The 22251-nt window shown below is 35.8% G+C and overlaps 1 pseudogene; it reads left to right on the plus strand.

Annotated features, from left to right (window-relative positions):
* The window catches only part of LOC132494737 (F-box only protein 5-like), a 152953-nt pseudogene that overhangs the window by 28821 nt on the left and 101881 nt on the right, over positions 1–22251 (plus strand).

The raw sequence follows: 22251 nt of genomic DNA on the forward strand, positions 1-22251 counted from the left end.
TCTTGTTTCTTGAGGTAGGCTTGTACAGCTATAAACTTCCCTCTTAGAACTGCTTTTGCTGCATCCCATAGGTTTCGGATCATCGTCTTTTCATTGTCATTTGTCTCTAGGTATTTTTTTATTTCCTCTTTGATTTCTTCAGTGATCTCTTGGTTATTTAGTAATGTACTGTTTAGCCTCCATGTGTTTGTGTTTTTTACATTTTTTCCCTGTAATTGATTTCTAATCTCAAAGCACTGTGGTCAGAAACAATGTTTGATATGATTTCAATTTTCTTAAATTCACCGAGGCTTGATTTGTGACCCAAGATATGATCTATCCTGGAGAATGTTCCGTGTGCAATTGAGAAGAAAGTGTAATCTGCTGTTTTGGGATGGAATGTCCTATAAATATCAATTAAAGCTATCTGGTCTATTGTGTCATTTAAAGCTTGTGTTTCTTTATGAATTTCTTGTTCAGATGATCTGTCTATTGCTGTAAGTGAGGTGTTAAAATCCCTCACTATTATTGTGTTACTGATTTCCTCTTTTAGAGCTGTTAGCAGTTGCCTTATGTACTGAGGTGCTCCTATCTTGGGTGCATATATATTTATAATTGTTATATCTTCTTCTTGGATTGATCCCTTGATCATTACATAGTGTCCTTCCTTGTCTCTTGTAATGTGCTTTAGTTTAAAGTCTATTTTATCTGATATGAGTATTGCTACTCCAGCTTTCTTTTGATTTTCATTTGCATGGAATATCTTTTTCCATCCCCTCACTTTTCAGTCAGTATGTGTCCGTAGGTCTGAATTGGGTCTCTTGTAGACAGCATATAGATGGGTCTTGTTTTTGTGTCTATTCAGCAAGCCTGTGTCTTTTGGTTGGAGCATTTAATCCATTCACGTTTAAGGTAATTATCGATATGTATGTTCCTATTACCATTTTCTTAATTGTTTTGGGTTTGTTTTTGTAGGTCCTTTTCTTCTCTTGTGTTTCCCACTTAGAGAAGTTCCTTTAGCATTTGCTGTAGAGCTGGTTTGGTGGTGCTGAATTCTCTTAGCTTTTGCTTCTCTGTAAAGCTTTTGGTTTCTCCAACAAATCTGAATGAGATCCTTGCCGGGTAGAGTAATCTTGGTTGTAGTTTCTTCCCTTTCATCACTTTAAGTATATCATGCCACTCCCTTCTGGCTTGTAGAGTTTTTGCTGAGAAATCAGCTGTTAACCTTATGGGAGCTCCCTTGTGTGTTATTTGTCATTTTTCTCTTGCTGCTTTCAATAATTTTTCTTTGTCTTTAATTTTTGCCAATTTGATTACTATGTGTCTCAGCCTGTTTCTCCTTGGGTTTATCCTGTATGGGACTCTCTGTTCTTCTTGGACTTGGGTGGCTATTTCCTTTCCCATGTTAGGGAAGTTTTCAACTACAATCTCTTCAAATATTTTCTCGGATCCTTTCTCTCTCTCTCTTCTCCTTCTGGGACCCCTATAATGTGAATGCTGCTGCCTTTAATGTTGTCCCAGAGGCCTCTTAGGCTGTCTTCATTTCTTTTCATTCTTTTTCCTTTATTCTGTTCTGCAGCAGTGAATTCCACCATTCTGTCTTCCAGGACATTTGTCCGTTCTTCTGCCTCAGTTTTCTGCTATTGATTCCTTCTAGTGTTTTTTTCATTTCAGTTATTGTATTGTTCATCTCAGTTTGTTTGTTCTTTAATTATTCTAGAACTTTGTTAAACATTTCTTGCATCTTCTCAATCTTTGCCTCCATTCTTTTTCTGAGGTCCTGGATCATCTTCACTATCATTATTCTGAGTTCTTTTTCTGGAAGGTTGCCTATCTCCATTTCATTTAGTTGTTTTTTCTGAGCTTTTATATTTTTCCTTCATCTGGTACATAGCCCTCTGCCTTTTCATCTTGTCTATCTTTCTGTGAATGTGGTTTTTGTTCCACAGGCTGCAGGATTGTAGTTCTTCTTCCTTCTGCTGTCTGCCCTCTGGTGGATGAGGCTATCTAAGAGGCTTGTGGAAGTTTCCTGCTGGGAGGGACTGGTGCTGGGTCAGGAATATCTTTTTTGTTCACTGTTGCATTCTAGCACTTAGAGCAATGATGGGCAAATAAGTAGGTGCTCCATAAACATTTGCTGAATGAATACATGGGTGATTTTTACTAGTCCAAATATGTATATGAGTATAAATTTATGTATATAAAACTACTTGGGATGGGCAGAGAGGACATAGGCAAAAAATCCTCTAAAATCAAAAAGTAAATTATGTCCTGACAGAGTAACCAAAGGAAAATTACCTATAGAAGCTATAGTACTAAGAGTCCAGAAAACAGAGATGGGAGGAGAGACAGGGAAAACAGAAAAGAGGATTGCTACCTTGGGTGAAGGGCAGGTCTGTTAAGATTAATGGTTCAAGCTTCTGGCATTAATGCCTCCAGACTACACTCAATTGAATAGAAAAAAGCTTCCAACAAGCTTCTCCAAAAAGGAGCAAACTCAGGTACATCTTCCATTACCCCACACCTACCCCTAACCCCTACCAGGGGCTACAAGGAATGTCCCAGCAGAATACTCATCTTCTAAATAGAACCCAGATCTGTGTACCCAAAGCTGACATCTCTCACTTCTGTCAAAATGAAGCCCACAGATTGCCTGTGGACACACTTCCGGCATAAGCAAGCCAGCAGCAATCCAATCATATATTCTACTTTCTCTTCTTTCTCCTTTATGTTCTATATGCCAAAGGGGTGAAAGGAGAAGAGACAGTAATAAAGCTAATTGGAGAACCATTATACTGTTTTTTACTCTCAGCTCTATCTATATCTGTCTTTAGGGTAAAACTCCTCTATGGAAATAAAGGTTTTGAAATAATATTCAAAATCCAATAAAAGTATATGTCATGGAAAGCTGACTACCTGAAGGTGCAAACTACTTTACCTCCAGAATCTCAAATTCTCTTTCTGACACAGACATCTTATTTCTCACTTTTCTCTCTTCTCTCTTAAATTGGACAGGCCCCCTAGAAGACAACACACTTACTACTAACATTTCCCCCATCTCCACCGGCAGAAATCCCACCCATCCTTCAATGCCTAGCTCCAATTCCCAATCCCTCGGGAACACTACAGCATTTGGCTTGTTCCCTTCTTCTGACATGTCCCTTGTCCTTCTTCCTTTTCAAATGCATCATGTGTGCATTTGATACAATTTTCCATAACAGACCTGAGTTTCTCCCTTATTTCTGCATCCCAAAAGCACACTGAGCATAATAGCCCTGAACTGGAGGACTGTAGTGGCCACATCCATGAAGGAAGCACACTTGGAAATGCAAGAAAAAAGATAGTTCCAAGAAGATAAAAAGGATCTGAAGGATTTTCTAATGCCCTCATTTATATCACACAGACACCCTTCCATGTTTAGAACCTAGATTTTTTCAAAAATTTAAAAAATATTTATCTACCTGATTGTTGTTATTATTATTGTTGTTTTTATTATTTTGCTCTATCTTAGTAGCACTTGGAGGAAAAAGGTCAAATTTATAACCCAGACGAATTCAACTGTCTCTTTTATTTTCTCCAGAAAACTTGGGAAAGAGAGTAAACTCAGTTTGCCTCTATGCTGGAGGTCTCTCTCTCTCGCTCGCTCTCTTTTTTTTTTTTTGGCTGCACCAGGCAGCATGTGGAATCAGTGCTGGAGGTCTCACAAAAGATGTAGGAAGAGGAATGTGGTACTGTTGCCAGTACTTAAGATAGCACTTCCAGGAATGAGTACACCTCAACTCAAGGAGAGGAAACCCTTCAGGTGTAATAGAGCCAAGTTAGTAGGTAACCCTACAATTTAGTGTCCAAACCAGGTCACTTTTGAGAGTGAAGGAGGCACCATTAACCATGATATCAGGCAGCAGGTATTAACTGGAACTGTCCCAGGCAAACCAGAACTTATGGCAAGCCTTCAAAAAAGTCAGTGAACCTGAAGCTTCAGGGTACACACAGCAGGAGAGAGACCATTGTAGGTCTAAAGCAGCTCTAGCTACCTTAGAATAAATCCTCTGACAAAGCTGCCTATTGAAAGAGCCATTCAACATTCTACCACCTCTAGAAAGCTCAGCAGGAAAAAAGAAAGTGCGGAGAATGTTATGTTGAATAACCCAATCACCATGGGATTAGGAGAGTGGAAGCTGCTAGAAGTCTTTGCCATCGATCAAAATCCACCTCCCACTGCTGTCATCAACAATTGGGATCAGCAAGTAACCTACCAGGATGAAGAGACCTTATTATCCAGGAGTCTCTATCTTCTCTGCCATCAAGGTAGAGGTAACGACTGAGGGAGAAAGAAGAAAGCCTCAATTATCTTCCACACCAAATGAAGAAAAGAACCATAGAGATATAAAATGTTGACACTAGAAAGGGTCTTAGAGACAATCTAATCCAGGTTCCCAATTTATAAATGAGGTAACTTAGCTCAGCAAGAATAAATAAAACATTTTATGTACGTGGAAGAGAAAAACATTTATGATTTCATTCATTTATTCCTTAATTAAACAAGCATGTATTGAGTACTCCCAACATGTCAGGCACTATGATAAGCACTGGGGGGTAAAAGGATAAATAAGACATTTTCCTGCCCTTGAGTATCTATGTATTTATAGTTTAAGTGTTCTAATAATAATATTTTAAATACTGATTGTTGAGTATATCATGAGACTATTGGGTTAATACCACTTGACAATTCTAGCCAAATGGCAAAAAGAAAAGGATTCTTAGGAATCCCTAAGTATTCTTAGGAATCTCTATTCTTATTAGGGAGAATGTGGGTAAATACTGCCACTATATGGTAACTTTGCTCAGACTTCTTGCAGTGAAAAAATGTTTAATAATAAACCTTCTTCCATTTGTCTTATTTTTCTATTCTTTCTTACCCCACATGTATGCATCACCATATACAAAACAATGAGAATCAAATTGAAGCCTACAATATTCTTGTGTATATATACTATAAATATTGAAGTTCAAAATATACATTTCCAGATTCTCTAGAATCCTGAAGAAAACAAAGCTAACTTAATTATACTCTTTCTTTTCTATCTGTAAAACAAATGTGCCTCCAAAACCACACTAATGAATCTTTACCATTTATTCATAGTATGTCATCATGTAGAAAGATGGTCATTATGTGAAATTAGTTTTAGAAGATCTTCCTAATTCTTTCATTCTTTATAGAATTTATAATAACAACAATGTGGCACTCTAAATGTTTTGTAAGAAAAAAGGATTTGGAATTTAAATGAAACCAGTATCTAGAAGAACAATTTCAACATGCCCAAATAAAACATTATTAAATCTGAAAATATTGGTTACACTCTTTCCTAGAAAACCATTTTAATTACTGAATAAAATTATTTACCATATCAATAAAGCATCTGAACCCAACACTATGAAAAGTTTTGTTGTAGTGTGACAATTTTATTTTATTTTTTCTAACTTCATTTCTCAATATTGTAAATTCAACTTTTAATCAACAGTTTCACTAGTCTTCCATATTCAAGTATAATATGGTTTCTCCTTAAATACTTATTAAAACAAATGTTTCTTTATGTACACGTGAACAGTTCAAAATATAATTGTCATGAAAGAGATTGAAAATAATATGAATTTCTCCAATATTGTACTTTAGTATCCAATTACAATAATAAACTGGCACATGTTTTCACAGCCTTAAATATTTTCAAACTACATTGAGCATAATGGTTTGCATTACATGAATGCTAAATTAAATGAGGATGAAGTGAGTGAAAATATATTCAGAAACCCCCACACCATTCCTGGTTAGTATGGTTAGTTTATGGGACAAAAGGTATTCAAATATATTCCAATGCTGAAAATATTTGAGCACCCTGTAGTTCATAGGACTAATAATGATTAAAAAAGAATAGTATTAACTAAAATATATTATTTCCAAAACAGAAAGAGACTCACAGACACAGAAATCAAACTTATGGTTACCAAAGGGGAGAAGGGGGTTGGAGGAAGGCTACATGGGAGACTGAGATTAACATATACACACTACTATGTATAGAATGGATAACCAACAGACCTGTGCTCTGTGTAGCACAAAGAACTATATTCAGTATTATGTAATGATCTATAAGGGAAGGGAATCTGAAAAAGAATATGTGTATATATATATATATATATATATATGTGTGTGTGTGTGTGTGTGTGTGTGTGTGTGTATGCCTGAATTGCTGTGCTGTACACCTGAAACTTACACAATATTATATATCAGCTATACTTCAATTAAAAAAATTTTAATATAACTACCAAGTCTATACAGTGTGGCTAAGCACAGATGAAAAAAACAGTATTCTCCTGAGCAGGTTCTATACATGTTTGGGACTTCACAGACTGCAAATGGTGAGAAACATTCTAAATCATAAAACAAAATAAATATTTTATTTCACTTCATAATCATACATGTAAAAGGTCACCAGCCTAGACTGAGACACTTAAATGTGTTTAGCTTGATTTAGCACCGGCCTTCATGCAAAACCATAGAGTACTGTCATAGAGTCAGGTTTGCTGCACACTTTGTTCATTTACTCATTAGAGGCAGGAAGAGCATAGCACAATGTTTACAAACATGAGCTTTCAAATCATACAGATGTGGGCAAAATCCTGGTCTTGTGATTTTGCACAAGTTCATCCAAGTTTCTAAACCTGTTTCCTCATTTCAAAGAGTAGCTGGATAAAATGAAACTCAGTATATTAACTGTTAATAATTATTGCTTATTAATAGTAATTGTATCCAGCATCACTGTGGTAGGCAAAATAACGTCCCTCCAAAGATGTCCACTTCCTAATCTCCTGAACCTATAAGTTTGTTACCTTGTGTGGCAATGGGGAATTAAGGTTGACAATCAGCTGACCTTAAAATATGAGGGTTATCCTGGATTCTCCAGATGGGCTCAATGTAATCACAAGGGTTCTTAAAAGTGAAGGAGGGAGGGGCTTCCCTGGTAGCGCAGTGGTTAAGAATCCACCTGCCAATGCAGGGGACACAGGTTCAAGCTCTGGTCCAGGAAGATCCCACAGAGCAACTAAGCCCGTGTGCCACAACTACTGAGCCTGCGCTCTAGAGCCCCCGAGCCACAACTAGTGAGCCTGTGTGCCACAGCTACCGAAGCCCGTGTGCTTAGACCCCGTACTCTACAACAAGAGAAGCCACTGCAATGAGAATTCCACACACCGTAACAAAGAGTAGACCCCACTCACTGCAACTAGAGGAAGCCCATGCGCAGCAACGAGGACCCAATGCAGCCAAAAATAAATAAAATAAATTTTTATAAAAGGAAGAATGTTTAAAAAAAAAAGTGAAGAGGGAGGCAGGATTGTTGGAGTCAGAGGGAGATGTGACTACAGAAAAACAGCCACAGAAATTCAATGTTGCTGGCTTTGAAAATGAAGCAGGGGGCCATGAGCCAAGGAATGTGGGAAGCATCTTGAAGGTGGAAGAGGCATGGGCAACGATTCTCCCTTAGAGCCTCCAGAAAGGAATGCAGCCCTGCCAACACCTTGACATTATAGCCCAGTGAGACCTGTGCCAGACTCCTAACTTGCAAAATTGTAAGATAGTAAATTTGGGGTTTCTAAGCCACTAAATTTGAGGCAATTTGTTACAGCAGCAATAGAAAGCTAACAGTATTACCTATATGGCAAGAGCTCTGCTGGGTTCTAGAGATAATGAGTTAAGTAAGACACTCTAAGGATATATTTCCATCTCAACAAGTCCCATTTTATGGCCCTGGAGAAACTTATTATAGTATATAATATCATGAGTATTGCTCAGAAAAGTTCTATACCTATAGTCTAGACAACTAAGATAATTTATTAAAACAAATCTTTGGCATTCTACAGACCCATATCTTGTGCCCCTTCTACTTAGGGTAAATAGCTGAAAGCAGAAATTTTGGCATAGATGAAGCTTTTGGCAGAAATAGCAAGTTGCCTGCCAAAATTCTGTCTCCCCTTCTTCCCTTACCCTTACACAATTGGTGTAGCAATGTTTCCAGCTAAAATCCTAAATTTCTAAGTTGTTCTTGCAGAAAAAGTTATCTAATGAGATGTGAGCTAAAATCTCAAGACAGAACTACATGGGAAGTTCTCTTAAGGGGATTATTATCTGACAGACACTCTTATTCCTTTCTCCTTCTTTCTGCCTGGAATAAAGTAGCAATTTTGTGACCATAAGAGAATGATGATAGAAACCAAGGATAGAAATTAAGAGAAAACCCAATAATAAAAGCCATGCTTAATGGAAGGGGTAACAGAATTATTGAAGGAGCCAGGGATGACATGTTGTAGTATGAACACTAGACTGCCCACCTATGGAATTATTTTACATGAGGAAAAATAAATTTTTAACTTGTTAAGCCAGACAAAAGCAATTCCTTATGCCTGACCTAGTATTCCTTTCTCTAGTTTTTCAAATGAAGTTTCCTTAAAATCAGTCAGAATTTAACACTGAAAAGAGGCCACTAAACGGTGCTGGAACAAGTGGACATCCACATGAGAAAAAAATGAATCTATACCCAACCTTACAACCTTCACAAAGAAATAACTCAAAATGGGTTACAGACCTAAATGTAAAATGTAAAACTATAAAATTCCTAGAAGATAACATAGGAGAAAACCTAGGTGACCTTGGGTATGGTAAGGTCTTTTTAGATACAACACCAAAGACATGATCTACAAAAGAAATAACTGATAAGCTGGACTTGATTAAAATCAAAAACCACTGCTCTGCCAAAGATACTATCAAGTGAGTGAAAAGACAAGCCACAGAGTGAGAGAAAATACTTGCAAAAGATATATCTGGTAAAGGAATGTTATCCAAAATATACAAAGAAGCCTTAAAACTCAACAATAAGAAAGCAAACAGCCTGATTAAAAAATGGACCAAACACCTTAAAAGACACCTCGCCAAAGAAGATATTCAGGTGGCAAATAAGCATATGAAAATATATTCCACATCAAATGTCATCAGGGAAATGCAAATTAAAACAGAAATATGACACTACTACATACCTACTAGAGTGGCCAAAATACAGAACACTGGTATTATCAACTGCTGGCAAGGGTGTAGAGCATTAGGAGCTCTCATTCATTGCTGTTGGGAATGGAAAATTATACAGCCACTTTGAAAGACAAGTTGGAGGTTTCTTACAAAACTAAACATACTCTTACCATACCACCAAGCAACTGTGCATTTTGGTATTTCCCAAAGGAGTTGAAAACATGTCTGCCCAAAAACCTGCACCTGGGTGTTTACAGCAACTTTGTTCACAATTGTCAAGACTTAGAAGCAACCAAAATGACCTTCAGTAGGTGAATGGATAAATAAACTGTAGTACATTCAGAAAACAGAATATTATTCAGAAATGAGGTATCAGGCCATGAAAATACATGAAGGAAACTTCAATGTATATTACTAGTAAAAGAAGCCATTCTGTCAGAAAGAGAAGAACAAATATCATATATTAACACGTATATGTGGAACCCAGAAAAATGGTACAAATGAACTGGTTTACTAGGCAGAAATAGAGACACAGATGTAGAGAACAAACGTATGGACACCAATGGGGGAAAGGGGGTGGGTGGGTGGGATGAATTGGGAGATTGGGATTGACATATATACACTATGTATAAAACAGATAACTAATGAGAACCTGCTGTATAGCACAGGGAACTCCACTTTGCTGTACAGTAGAAACTAACACAACATTGTAAAACAACTATACCCCAATTAAAGAGAAAAAAAAGAAGCCATTCTGAAAAGGCTACATACTGTATGATTACAACTATATGACACTCTGGAAAAGGCAAAACTGTGGAGACAATAAAAAATTAGTGGTTTCCAGGGGTTAGGAGGGAGGGAAGAATTAACAAGCTGAGTACAGTACTACTCTGTCTGACACTATAATGGTGGATACATGTCATTATAAATATGTCCCAACCCATAGAATATACAACATCAAGAGTGAACCCTAATGTAAAGTATGGAGTTTGGGTGATAATGATGTGTCAACATAGATTCATCAGTTGCAACAACTGTACCCCTTTGGTTGGGGATGTTGATAATAGGGGAGATTATGCATGTGTTGGGGTGAAGGAAGTATATGGGAAATCTCTATATTCTGCTCAATTTTTTGCCTTCTTTTTTCTCAGTTTATTTATGTCATTATAAAGATTTATATAGAGAGACAGAAAGATATATATATATATATTTATATATATAAAGATTTTATTTTTTGAGCAGTTTCAGGTTTACAGCAAAATTAAAAACTACTATTTCTTTCATGGATCTTGCCTTTAGTATTATATCTAAAAAATTATTACCATACCTATGACAACGTTATCTCTTATATTATCTTCTAGGAGTTTTATAGTTTTGCATTTCACATTTAGTTCTGTGATCCATTTCAAGTTAGTTTTTGTGAAGTTGTGTGTATGTTTAGATTCACTTGTTTGCATGTGGATGTCCAGTTGTTCCAACGCCACTTGTTGAAAAAATTATCTTTGCCCCAATACATTACCTTTGCTCCTTTGTCAAAGATCATTGACTATTTTGATATGAGTCTATTTCTGGGCTCTATATTCTGTTCTATTGATCTATTTGTCTGTTCTTTCACCAATACCAAACTGTCTTGATTACTGTAGCTTTATAGTAAGTCCCGAAATCAAGTAGTGTCAGTGCTCCAATTTTCTTCTTCTCTTTCAATATTCTGTTGGCTCTTCTGGGGTTTTTGCCACAACATAAAAACTTTAGAATCAGTTTGTTGATAACCACAAAATAATTTGCTGAGATTTTGATGGGGATAGGTCAACTTAAGAAGAAATAACATCTTGACAATATTGAGTCTTCTTAACTATGAACATGGAATATCTTTCTATTTATTTAGTTCTACCTTGATTTCATTCATTAGTTTTGTATCTTTTTATTATACAGATCTTGTCCATATTTTGTTAGATTTATACCTAAATATTTCATTGGAGAGGGGGTGCTAGTGTAAACAGTATTGTGTTTTTAATTTCAAATTCCACTTATTCATTGCTGGTATATAGGAAAACGGCTGACTTTTGTACATTAACCTTGTATCCTGCAACCTTGCTATAATCACTGATCAGTTCCTGGAGTGTTTTTATTGATTCTTTTGGATTTTATACATAGATAATCATGTCTTCTACAAATATAGTTTCATTTCTTTCCTCCCAATCTATGTACATTTTATTGCCATTAATGGTCTAATTGCATTAGCAAGGACTTCCAGCATGATGTTGAAAAGGATTAATGAGAGGGGACATCTTTGCCTTGCTTCTGATCTTAATTAGAAAGCTTCAAGTTTCTCACCATTAAGTATGATGTTAGCTGTAGTTTTTCTGTAGATAGTCTTTATCAAGTTGAATAAGCTCCCCTTAATTCCTAGTTTAATGGAAGTTTTTTATCATGAATGTATACTGGATTCTGTCAAATACTTTTTCTGCATCAATTGATATAATCATGTGATTTTTCTTCCTTAGCCTGTTGATGTGATAGATTACATTAATTGATTTTTAAATGTTGAACCAGCCTTGCATTCCTGGGATAAAGCCCACCTAGTTTTGGTGTATAATTATTTTTATACATTGTTGTATTTGTATCCTTCCTTAAATGTTTGGTAGAGTTCACCAGTGAACCCATCTGGGCCTGGTGATTTCTGTTTGGGAAAGTTATAAATTATTGATTCAGTTTCTTTAATAGATATATGCCTAATCAGATTCTCTATCTCTTCTTGTGTGAGTCTTGACAGCTTACATATTTCAAGGAATTGGTCCCTTTCATTAAGGATATCCAAATTGTGGGCATTGAGTTGTTCATAATATTCCTTTATTAGCATTTTAATGTCCTTGGGATCTGTAATGATGTCTTCTCTTTCAAATCAGATAATAGTAATTTGTGTCCTTTCTTTTTTTCTCAGTTTGCCTGGCTGAGGCTTATTGATTTATTTGATCTGTTCAAAGAACAAGTTTTCTTCGGTTTTGTTGATTTTCTCTATTGACTTCCTGTTTTCAATTTCATTGATTTATGCTCTAGTTCTTATTATTTCTTTTCTTCTGCTTACTTTGGATTTAATATGCTCTCCTTTCTCAGTTTCCAAAGGTGGAAACTTACGTTATTGATTTTAGATTTTTCTTTTCTAATATATGCATTTAACACCATAAACCTCCTTCAAGCACTGTTTTTATTGCATCTCACAAATTCTGTTAGGTTCACTTAGTTCAAAATACGTTTTTTTGTGAAAAGAAACAGGTGAAATTATAAGTGAGTATAATTCAAAATATGATTTTGAATATGCATTATAGTAACTTTTAAACAAATACTTGATTATAGCATAAGAATCAAACATGGAATACTTAAGAGGGAAAGAAAATGAGCTGCCCAGCTACACAATGAGGAATAAGTTGCTAAGTATGTGTCAAGCAGAAAAATACGTAGAACTTAGTAGTCCACAAAATATCAACAAAAAAAATGGCATATCATAAGAAATGCTAGATAAATCTCATCAAATTCTAAGCTTGAACAGAATCTTTTTTTAGTTTCAGTTGTACAACATAATGGTTTGATATTTATATATATTGTGAAATGATCACCATAATAAGTCCAGTTAAAATCCATCACCATACATTGTTACAATTTTTTCTTGTGATGAAAACTTTTAAGATTTACTTTCTTAGAAATTTTCAAATGTACAATAGAGTATTATTAACTACAGTCACCTTGCTATACACCCCTGTGACGTTTGTTTTATAGCTGGAAATTGTACTTTATAACCCCCTTCACCCATTTTGCCCACCCCTCACATTCTGGCAATCATCAATCTGTTCTCTGTATTTATGAGCTCAGTTTTGTTGTTGTTGTTGTTGTTGTTTAGATTTTTGTTTTTAGATTCCATAAATAAGTGAGATCATACGGTAATCGTCTTCCTGTCTAACTTATTTCACTTAGCATAATGCCCTCAAGGTCCTTCCATGTTGTCATAAATAGCAAGATTTCATTCTTTTTTAAGGCTGAATAATATCCCATTGAGTATATATCCAATATATATACCACAATTTATTTATCTATTCATCTATCAATAGACATTTAGGTTGCTTCCTTATCTTGGCTATTATAAATAATGCTGCAGTGAACACGGGGTGCATATAGCTTTTTGAATCAGTGTTTTTGTTTTTTTCAGATAAATACCTAGAAGTGGAATTGCTGGATCATATGGTAGTTCTACTTTTGATTTTTTGAGGAAACTCCATACTGTCTTCTATAGTGGCTGTACCAATTTACATTCCCACCAACAGTACACAAATGTTCCCTTTTCTCTATACCCTCAGCAACACTTGTTATTTGTTGTCTTTTTGATAATAGCCATTCTAACAGCTATGAGGTAATATCTCATGTTGTTTTTTTAAAAATAAATTTATTTATTTTTTTATTTTGGGCTGTGTTGGGTCTTCATTTCTGTGCAAGGGCTTTCTCTAGTTGTGGTGAGCAGGGGCCACTCTTCATCGCAGTACGTGGGCCTCTCACTGTCGTGGCCTCTCTTGTTGCGGAGCACAGGCTCCAGAAGTGCAGGCTCAGTAGTTGTGGCTCATGGGCCCAGTTGCTCCATGGCATGTGGGATCTTCCCAGACCAGGGCTCGAAACCATGTCCCCTGCACTGGCAGGCAGATTCTCAACCACTGTGCCACCAGGGAAGCCCCCCATTGTGGTTTTGATTTGCATTTCCCTGATGATTAATGATGTTGAGCACCTTTTCATGTACCTGTTGGCCATCTGTATGTCTTCTTTGGAAAAATGTCTTTTCAGATCTGCCTATTTCTAAATTGGATTGTTGTGTTTTTTTTGCTATTGAGTTGTATAAGTTCTTTATATATTTTGGATGTTAACCCCCTATCAGATATATGATTTGCAAATATTTTCTCCCATTCTGTAAGTTGCCTTTTCACTTTCTTGATGGTTTCCTTTGCTGTGCAGAAGTTTTTTAGTTTGATGTAGTTCTGCTTGTTTGTTTTTGCCTCTGCTGCCTTTCCTTTTGGTGTCAAAGCTAAAAAGTCATTGCCAAGACCAATGTCAAGGAGATCACCATCTATGTTTTCTTCTAGAAATTTTATCCTTTCAGGTCTTACATTTACATCTTTTGCCTATTTTAAGTTAACTTTTGTGTATAGTGTAAGATAGTGGTCTAGTTTCATTCTTTGGCATGTGGCTGTCCAGTTTTTCTAAAAGCATTTATTGAATAGACTATCCTTTCCCCATTGTATATTCTTGGCCTCTTTGTCATAAACTAATTGGCCATATATTTGTGGGCTTATTTCTCGGCTCTCTGTTCTGTTCCACTGATCTATGTTTTTATGCTGATACCATACTGTTTTGATTACTACAGCTTTGTAATATAGTTTGAAATCTGGGAACATATGCCTCCAGCTTTGTTTTTCTTTCTCAAGATTACTTTGGCTATTCTGGGTGTTTTATGGCTCCACAGAAGTTTTAGGATTGTCCTATTTCTGTGAAAAATTGCCATTGGGGTTTTGATAGGGATTGAGCTAAATCTGTAGATTGCTTTGACGAGTATGGACATTTTAACAGTATTAATTCTTCCAATCCATGAGCATGAAATATCTTTCCATCTATTTGTATCTCCACCAGTTTCTCTCATCAATGTCTTTCACCTTCTTGGTCAAATTTATTCCTAGGTATTTTATTCTTTTTGATGCTAGTTCAAAATATTTTTTAGGGCCTCCCTGGTGGCGCAAGTGGTTGAGAGTCCGCCTGCCGATGCAGGGGATACGGGTTCGTGCCCCGGTCTGGGAGGATCCCATATGCCGCGGAGCGGCTGGGCCCGTGAGCCATGGCCGCTGAGCCTGCGCGTCCGGAGCCTGCGCGTCCGGAGCCTGTGCTCCGCAACGGGGGAGGCCACAACAGTGAGAGGCCCGCATACCGCAAAAAAATATATATATATATATATTTTTTTTTTTTTTAAATTTCTCTTGAGATTTCTTCTTTGATCCATGTGTTATTTAGCAGTATTTTGTATAATCTCCACATATTTTGAGATTTTTCCAGTTAACTTTCAGTTATTAATTTCTAGTTTAATTCCATACTGGTCTGAGATCAAACAGTCTGTGGTTTCTATTCCATTAAATGTGATAAGGTGTGTTTTATGGCTCAAAATGTATCTGTCTTTGTAAATGTTCCATGTGAGCTTAAGAAGAATGTGTATTCTACTGTTATCGATGAAGTAGTCTATGGATGTCAATTATATGCAGTTAATCGACAGTGTTACTGAGTTCAACCATGTCTTTACTGACTTTCTGCCTGATGGATCTGTCCATTTTTGATAGAGGGATACTAAAGTCTTAACTATAGTAGATTTATTTACCTCTCCTTGCAGTTCTATCACATTTTGCCTCATGTAGTTTGATGCTTGGTCGTTAGGTGCATACATGTTAAACATTGTTATGTCTTCTTGGAGGACTGACTCCTTTATCATTATGTAATGTCTTTCTTTATCCCTGATAACTTTCCTTTTTTTGAAATCTGTTTAAAATTAATATAGCTACTCCTACTTTCTTTTGATTAGTGTTAGCATGGTATATTTTTCTCCATTTATTTTTAATTTATAACTCTCTTTATATTTAAAGTGGTGTTCTTGTAGACAACATATAGTTGGAGATTATTCTTTAACCATTCTGTCCTTTAACTGGTTCATTTAGACCATTGAAATTCAAGGTAATTACTGGATTAATTTCTACCATATTTGTTACTGTTTTTTTTATTTTTTGCCCCTGTTCTTTGTTCCTATTTTGGTCTTCCACTCTTTTTCTGCCTTTTGTGCTTTTACCTGAGCATTACTCGATTCCATTTTCTCTCCTTTATTAGCAAATCAGTACACTTCTTTTCTTCCTTTTTTTTTTTTAGTATTAGCCCTAGCATTTGAAACATACATTACAACTAATTCAAGTCCACTTTCAAATAACACTATATCACTTCATGGGTAGTGTGAATACCTTATAATAACAAAAATATCCTAATTTCTCTCTCCTATCCCTTGCATCATTGTTGTCATTCATTTCACTTATATATAAACATACTTAATTGTATATATATAGGGGGCTTACAAAATCAAATACAGTGTTGTTATTATTTTGAACAAACTGTTTATCTATTAGATCAATCAAGAATTTTAAATTTTCAAATTTATTTTACCTTTAATTATTCCTTCTTCAATGTTCTTCCATTCTTTATGTAGATCTGAGTTTCTGACCTATAAGATTTTTCTTCTCTATAAAGGACTTTTAACATTTCTTGAAGGCAAGTCTACTGACAACAAATTCCTTCAATTTTTGTTTGTCTGGGAAAATCTTTATTTCTCCTTCACTCTTGAAGGATTATTTCACAATGTATAGAACACTAGGTTGGTGGGTTTCTCCCCTCTCAACACTTTAAATATCTCACTCTATTCTCTTATTTCTTGCATCGTTTCTGAGAAGTCAGATGTAATTATTATCTTTGTTCCTCTACAGGTGAGACTTTTTTCCTATAGTTCCTCTCAGTATTTTTTCTTTATTTTTGATTTTCTGTAGTTTGACAATTATGTGCTTATGGGGTCATTTTTGTTGTTGTTGTTGTTGTTGAGGGGGGCACAGTGGCATTTATCCTGCTTGGCATTCTCTCTGCTTCCTGGTTCTGTGGTTAGGTGTCTGAGATTAATTTGGGGAAATTTTCAGTCATTATTTTTTCAAATATTTCTTTTCTTCCATGCTCTCTCTTGTCTTCTCTGGAACTCCCATACGTTACATATGCTACTCCTTTTGTAGTTGTTCCATAGTCCTTGGATATTCTGTTCCTTTATGTTTATTTGGTTTTTGGAGTTTGGAGGTTTCTACTGAGAGATCCTCAAGCTCAGAGATTCTTTCTTCAGCCATGTCCAGTCTACTAATAATAAGTCATTCAAAGGCATTCTTCATTTCTGTTGCAGTGTTTTTTTATCTTTAGCATTTCTTTTTGGTTCTCTCTTAGGATTTCCATTGTTCTGCTTACACTGCCCATCTGTTCTTGCAGGTTTTCTACTTCACCCATTAGAGCTCTTAGTGTCTTTTTCATAGTTGTTTTAATACTCAGTGTGATAATTCCAACATTTTTGCCATGTCTAATTCTGACGTTTGCTCTGTCTCTTCATATTCTGTGTTTTGCCTTTTGGTATGTCTTGTAATTTTTTTCTTGATAACCAGATATGATGTACTGAGTAAAACGAACTGATGTATATAGGCCTTTAGTAATGTGGTAAGGTTTGGGGAAAAAGAAAACGTTCTACAGTTCTATGATTAGGTCTCAGTCTTTTAGTGAGATGCCTCTGGAGTGCGAACTTCTCAAGTATTTCACAGTTTATACTTCTCTCCTTCGGTGGGACAGGATGGCAAAAGTTGGCTGGAGTTGGGTATTTCCCTTTCCCCAAGTGAGTTAGGCTTTGATAACACCCCAGAAGTTTAGGCTTTGTTAACCAGTTTCTCCTAAAAGCAGGCCTTGTTAAGGAGAACAGAGTGCACTGGGTACTTCAAAATGCCTCCTTTTTCTCCCTTTGCTGGAAGCACAAGAAGATTTTTCTCCAATATTTGCTGTGGGAACTGGTCAAGCTCCTTGAGGTAAAACTCACAAAAATATGGGCCCCCCATGACTAAGTTCCCCTTGAGCTTTTAACTCCCAGAGTTGTCCACACAGAGCTTCCATCAGAGTCAATTACAGTTCAGATTTTCCTACCCAGCACTAGTTCCCATAGCAGTTTCCTCTTGTAAGGCTCTGCTCTATCAGCCATGACTCCCTGCTTCTGCCTGAATGTCTCTCCACTCTCTGGGGCAGTGGTTTATCCTGTGTCCTCACCTCTCTTATGGATCCTAGGAGAGTTGTTCATTTTTCAGTCTGTTTGGATTTTTTACCTGTTTTAGGATAAAGTGGCAAATTCCAAGTTCCTTACATGTAGAACAAGAAACAAGAAGTCACTTCTGCTCAATTTTGTGGTGAACCTAAACTGTTCTAAAAAATAAAGTCTGTTAATAAAAATATTTTTTAAAAGAGGCCTCTAGCTCCTTCAGACTTCTGGGAACTGATAGCATAAACTACCCTTCACTTAACCCAGTCTCCTGAGCCTCCAGAACTCTTACTTTCAATAAATAATCAGTATTCTGATAAATACCTATTCACAAATGTTACAATCTTAAAGAATCCTTCCTATGTTTTTGTGTCTGAACAGAGCAGCAACAGTATATGCTACTTCCTTGGAAGGAAATATAATGAACTACTAAATGGTTTTAATAATGAGGCTGCTTATAAGAAAGCTTGAGAAGTGTTAAGCCTTTCCTGTTTGCATAGAAATTGTAAATACTAGTATAGTATGTAGATGACAATTTTAAGGGACCTAGATTTCCACCCATAACTGTTCTGGTGTGAAGACCTGAATATTTTCCATCATGGCAACTCAACACTTGCTTTAAAAAAGAAAAATCATTATAATCAGTTCACAGCAAGACAACGAGGAACAGTCAGAGACAAGAAAAATGTATGGGTCTCAAAACTAGCTTTAAGAGAGTTAAATCATAAAGTAGAATTCTGTAGCACTTTTTCTCCTGGGTTTTTGCCTTGTTAGCACCAAAGATTTATGATGAAAAGCAGCAATTTCTCATCTAATTCCTCCCCTCTTTCAGATACATTTCCAAGGATAATATCTCTTAACTTTTTATGTTTCTAGGAGTTTCAGTGGTTATCTCTATAAGTGTAAGTAAGAAGTTTGTTTCTTTTTATTATCTTGACTTATTAAGTTTAGATAATATCTACTGACTGCCATCTTTATGAATTGTGAAAATTGAGTTCATTTTCCTTGCTCCCTCCTCCCCTTCTCCTCTTCCCAGTGTTGGATATTTATATTGTTATTTTTGCTTTTGTATTTGTTAACCATTAACTATAAATAACATATTAAACACCTACTTCTCATTACATTGCCTTTCTACAGAAGCTCCTGAACACACTTTGTAACATAAGCACATTAACATCCAAACATATTTTCTCTGCTTCTCATTAGATTGATTCTAAAAGATGGAAACCAATAAACACAACAATAATGACTGTAAATTTGCTCTGATGTTATACTAGAAATATATTCCCTTCTCTACAGGTCTCATTATTTGAATAACATATATATGTTATAATGTGGGTTTTGCCTAAAAGAATGAATTCAACAAACATTTATTTAGCATTTACCACACACAAGTCAATATCAAATCTGATGGATAAATATATGGAGGAAAACTATGTGTTCCTGTACAAAAAAAACTACGATTCAGGCAGAAAGTTATGAGATCTGAAAAGTATTTGGTATGTTGTGAATGCTGATTTAACCCTTTTTTTAAGTGATTGGAATTGTAATTATTGGGATGCATTTAGACATGCAGCAAATATTCAAGTGCTTACTATGTATCAGGTAGTATACAGAGCACTAAAGAAAAATTGGTAAGCCAAAATAAAGACGGGGCTATAAAGACTCTAAGGAAAGATACGTTATAAGAACATAATAGAAGTGGACATGATTTAGTCCTGGGTAAATGAAGACAGAGTTGGGAATGACAGTTGTGCTAAGATTGAAAGGAAATGAAAATTAAACTACGTCGAGAGGCAAGTAGAAAAATGGCAGGGAAGGTAGCATCCTGAGCAAACAACATGCCTAAAGCCCTTGAGATTGCCCTTTAGATAAATAGAAAGAAAACCAGGTGGAACCCAGAACACAAGGGAGAATGCAAATTGTTTGATGCTTGGTAGATGAATGATATGTATATGTGCGATTACAATACATTTTATGTAAGTAATTTTATATACATGTATGTTCATTTGACCCTTGAACAATGCAGATTTAAACTGTGCAGGTCCACTTACACTCAGGTGTTTTTCAATAGTAAATACTACTGTATTATATTGTCCACAGTTGGTTGAATCCGTGGATGCAGAACCATAGATATGGAGGAACCAAACCACATATTCAGAGGGACAACTATAAGTTTATATAGGATTTTCAACTGTAGGAAGCATTGGTGCCCTAACCCCTTGGTTATTCAAGGGTCAACTGTATATATATATATAAATTTCATATATGTGTAAAAACTTTAAAAGGATATATTATCATAAAAATCATATCTGATGTTAATTCCTATATATCAATAGTACACATATAATAAAATTATGCATCCCTATATGTATTATATATGAATTTCTAATTAATTTACCAATTCTTCTATGGATTACTAAAATAATCAATTATTTTTTCCAGTAGAATTGTATAAGCAAACTATGAGAACATATGTAACCCCATATGTAAGATTTATTTTTTCCAAAAATTTTTCAGCCACGTTTATTGTAGCTTGAAAGACTAATATGATTTATGTAATGTCCACACTGTGAAATTACTCACTGCTTTGAAGTTCTTGAAGCTCTTTTTTACCCCTCCCCTTTGTTTTTCAAACACTGCATGCTCTTGTAAACTCTGTTGTTTCTGTATGGCCCATTTCCTAGAATAGTATTTTCTTCAGCGGTACTTTGAATCCATTAATAAAATCAATTACGTGAGTTGATTTTTTAAAAAGTAATAGAATAGAATCAAACTTTAAAAATGTTACAGTGCATTATACATAATAGGCAGTGTTGTTTCTGAAGCTTTTGTTTTATTTATATATATACACGCATACACACATCATATGGAAACTTTCTTTTTGTCATAGTCAAAAACATGCAAGAAATACTGATCTAGAAACTATTATGCTAGAATAGTCAATAACAATGCCAAGGGAGTATTTTTTCCAGCATATATATGATTCAATCTGTCTGCAATAGAAGTATTTGCACCACCATCATCAAATGTTAGGAAAAGCAGTCTCATGCATGCTATCTTTTGGCCACATAAGAGTGAGCCTTGGGCCTAGAACACTTCCTTACCAAGAGACAAAGAATCCTCACAGTCTGTACTGGGTTATCACCTCCTGTGAGATTATATTGCCCTGTTTCAGACTCACTGTGTATTCCTTTGTTCTGGTTAGGCACATACGTCAATGGCCCTCACCCATGTTCCCTGCTTTCTCTATTTCAGACCACAGAGGAAAGGGGCCAAGGTCTTTCTACTGCAGTAGGAAATGGGTGAATATAGCTATACTGCCTGTGCTGGCTTGCTGCAGAGCAGATCCACTGGCAATGGGGGACAGACACATTGCAAAGAGCTGGATTTGTTCACTCTTTCTCTCCTCTTGCTATAAGTAAATGCTGTACCACTTTAGCCTGGGGTACCTGTTGTCTGTTCTCAGCAACCTCAAATAATGGTCTGGTTTCTTCTCTGTGTGGCACTTACTGCCTTTTAATCTTGGCTGCGTAGCCTGGCCACTCAGTGAATGGTGAAACATTGAGTATATCATCAAATAAGACTTAGTAAATGACTATTCATCTTGTAGAATACAGACAGAATTGAGACTTGTTAAGACAGAGTTATACAAACGGTGCAACTTCCTGATCGTTCATATTCCAAACATCTGAATCTTGACTGGAACAGAAGATAGGGTTCACCAGATCAGGCATCTATCTACAGCAATACTTAAAGCAGTTAATTTACAAAAGAATTACAAAAGTTGAACCACATTCAGTGCCTTCAATATCATATTAATATACAATAAAATATAAAGAATATACACTAGTCCTCATGTCAGACTCCAGTGTTAACTCACTAAGGAACTATTGATAACCTCTAATGTTTGTGGTAAAGGAAACAGTTGTGATCAATATATAATCATCTTTCCATTTCCAACATTGGAGAATGTTCTGAAGTGGTAAGACTTTAATCAGTTGGTGGACACTATTCACTGAACACCTAGTATATCAATCAGGGAAGACCTTTCATGGACTTAGAGTGTGTCATATACTAAGGACTATGGTTAAATCAAGTCTGTGCATCTGAAGTTAAAAAAAAAAAAAAAGAAAGAGGACAAAGAAAACAAACATAAACATTGCTTCCCATGTCAAGAGACTTAAAAATTAGTACAAATTAGGAAAGAAGGAGAATTTTTCAGCAGTATGGAAAACTGATTGTAGGGAGACCGTGCTAGGTGAGAAGAATAAGGAAGAATATTCAAGTTTCTCATAGTACTGAAATTGTTTCC

The sequence above is a fragment of the Mesoplodon densirostris genome, chromosome 8, assembly GCF_025265405.1.
Source record: "Mesoplodon densirostris isolate mMesDen1 chromosome 8, mMesDen1 primary haplotype, whole genome shotgun sequence".
Lineage (NCBI taxonomy): Eukaryota > Metazoa > Chordata > Mammalia > Artiodactyla > Ziphiidae > Mesoplodon > Mesoplodon densirostris.